This window comes from Octopus sinensis, linkage group LG28, assembly GCF_006345805.1.
Source record: "Octopus sinensis linkage group LG28, ASM634580v1, whole genome shotgun sequence".
NCBI lineage: Eukaryota > Metazoa > Mollusca > Cephalopoda > Octopoda > Octopodidae > Octopus > Octopus sinensis.
Genome location: NC_043024.1, coordinates 3494012 through 3497476, shown reverse-complemented (window position 1 = coordinate 3497476; position 3465 = coordinate 3494012).

Genomic DNA, 3465 nt, shown 5'->3' with positions numbered 1-3465 from the left:
CTGTGGAATGGATGTCTGCAGAGAAGTATATATAGCGGTGAGGTTATGGAGAGAATCTGTACATTTTGACAATCTGATCTGAACACGTGAAGCAGAGGTCTAGAAAATAGCGTAAACACGACACAGGTCAGAAGTTCATTGTACAGATGAAAGAACGGGTGATGTAAAAGAAAGAAAAGAAGAAAGAATATAGAACAATAGAAATAATAATAATAATAATAATAATAATAATAATAATAATAATAATAATAATAATAATAATAATAATAATGGTAATAATAATAATGGTAATCGTTTACCGCTACCAGGGTGATGGAGGAGGTGACACATTAGGCACAGTTTAGAAATCACGTAGGTGTTTTCACAGATATAGGATGAATGATAGGGGGAAAAAGAAAAAGAAAAGAAAAAAATGAAGAATTGTAAAAGCAAACAAACTATATATGTTGAAGGTAAGTACGCGTGTGATTTGAAAATCCCTCACGGAATGGCGACCGTGATCTGCACAATCACTGGCTGCCCATTGGTAAGGCATAACACCCGTTCAGCCACCCTGCCAGGGATTCGGCGAAGTCATGGGATTGCAGCATCATGGTGGATTGTGAAGAGGTAACGGAAGAGCTCAAATGAGCCAACAGTGCTTTCTTACATTGATGCTGAGCGGAGGAACCCGGGATCAGCGATCAGGATCGCCAAGCTCCATCAAGAGGATAACTGCAATGCATCCATAGGGGTCGTGTCCATGGTTGTGTAATCAGCTGATGAAAGATTCCCTGTTATCCAAGCTCCCAATTCAAATTCATAATAATGGAATTGAATGGCAACAGAGAGACATGGAATCCGCAAAAGGAGCAAAAAAAATGTTAAAGAGGCCCCAGGGAGGAAGAATCATCAGCGAGAATCGATGTCATTCTCCAGCCTCCAGGTGTATGTTTTTACTATAGTGATAGGTTCATTCACTAGTTATCGTCTCTCGTTTATTCGTTTCAGTCATTGGACTGCGGCCATGCTGTAACAACATCTTGAAGAGTTTTAGTCGAACACATCGCCCCCACTCAGTACTCACCAGTTTCTTTGCTACGCTCTAATACTTATTCTTTCGGTCTCTTTTGTCGAATCGCTAAATTATGAGGACGTTAATAAACCAACACCGTTTGTTAAGCGTATGCCTGTGTGTGGTGGGGAAACACAGACACAAAAACGCATATATATACGACGGGCTTCGACACAGTTTCCGTCTACCAAATCCACTCACAAGTCATTGGTCGGTCCGAGGTCATAGGTGCCGCACAATGGGACTGAACTCGAAACTTTGTGGGTTCAAAGCGAGCTTCTTAATCACACATATACGTTTATTAACTCTGAACCACCTCTGACATATTTACTGGAGAGCAGGCCCATCCACTCCACCCTCAATTTTCTTTCCAAGTGGAACATGAAAAAAGTTTTTGAAGCCTTGGACGAAGAGCAAAATTATCTCTGTTTAGTCACGTCCAGCACACAACCTTCTTTCGCCATCGATCCCAGATAAAGGAAAATTGCCCGCCACTTCCAGTCAAAAGATGACAGCGAGGTAACCTCCACGGCGAAGTGACCCACAAGTCAACAATGTATGGACAGTGAATGGGGGCGTGAAGAATGGTTTCGTCACTCTGGCCCGGCTGACGGCATTTCTGTGGCTGTATAGTTTATTTGGAACCGACATTATCATCAAGATCGTAAGGTGGCGAGCTGGCAGAATCGTTAGCACGCTGGACGAAATGCTTAGCAATATTTCGCCCGTTGTTACATTATGAGTTCAAATTCCGCCGGGGTCGATTTTGCCTTTCATCCTTTCGGGGTCGATAAATTAAGTACCAGTGAAACATTGGAATCGATGTAATCGACTAGTTCCCTCCCCACAAATTTCAGGCCTTGTCACCAAAACCAGGATTTCTAGAAGTTATCAAGTCTTTGGGCCGAAAATATCCCCTGGATAGATCAGCAAGTTGATTCTTATAACAGACTAAGGTTAATCCAAGAATGTTGTCGCCTTTCTTCACCGCTACTTCTCATTAGAATGCTAACAAAGAGGTTCCAATGATCACATTATCTAACTCGTAGAGGGCTTGCTGTCTGACAGCATTCTAAATCAACCATGGACAAACTGCGGCCCGCGAGTCTTTGTGAATGGCACGCCTTGCAAAAAAAAATACCATGAAATTTTTTTTATCATTGCTGTCTATCTGATGATGAACCATGTCTCATGTAGCCCGCTTCTCGGTAAAGGTTTCCGTGCCTGTTCTAAATTTTAGGCGTTCAGTTTTGACAACCCGTAGCTCTAGGACTATGACTTCATCATCATTTTCAAAATTATAAGTTGTTTCATGTATTTTTGCTTTTAATATGAATAAATTCTAAGGCGGTGAGCTGGCAGAATCTCTAGCACGCTGAGCAGAATGCTTAGGGGCATTTAAGACTTCTTTACGTTCTGAGTTCAAATTCTACTGAAGTCAACTTTGCCTTTCTTCTTTTCGGAGTCGATGAAATAAGTACCAGTTGATCGCAAGGGTCAATGTAATTGACTTTCTTCCCTACCTCAAAATTGTGCCTTGTGCCAAAATTTGAAACCAGTAAGAATAAATTCCGTCTAAAAGCATTTTTGCTTCACTTAACGCATGATTAAAATTAAGGTGGTGGTCGTGATGGGATTGTAAATTATTGGTATGGGTTTTCTGATAATTGTTTGGATTCCACGGCAAAATGAATTTGGGAATTAGCGCCCTTTGCTCGCTGTATCCACTGAGCGAACAAACGTTAGGTTTATCTAAACAAAATTTAGGGAACCAAATTTATATCGATCCCATTAACCCTTTCATTACTGCATTTATTTTGAGATGCTCTGTGTTTCTTACAAATTTAGTAAAACAACTTAGTTATCATTCAGCTAGTGTTAGGAACATAAATTGTGACTAAGGTTCGGTGGAAGATTTTCATTCAGAACTTATGAAAACAAGACATTTGTACTACAGAGACAGAGGCGGTTTTGACCGGGTTGGTATCAAATGGGTTAAGGAAACCAATTCGGTATCTGTTATCATATTTGGAATAGGCGCAGGAGTGGCTGTGTGGTAAGTAGCTTGCTTACCAACCACATGGTTTCGGGTTCAGTCCCACTGCGTGGCACCTTGAGCAAGTGTCTTCTACTATAGCCTCGGGCCAACCAAAGCCTTGTGAGTGGATGTGGTAGACGGAAACTGAAAGAAGCCCATCGTATATATATATATATTTGTGTGTGTGTGTGTGTGTGTGTGTGTGCATGTGTGTGTATATGTTTGCGTGTATGTCTGCCCCCCCCCCAACATCGCTTGACAACCGTTGTTGGTGTGTTTGGGTCCCTGTAACTTAGTAGTTCGGCAAAAGAAATCGATAGAATAAGTACTAGGCTTACAAAGAATAAGTCCTGGGTAGATTTGCTCGACTAAA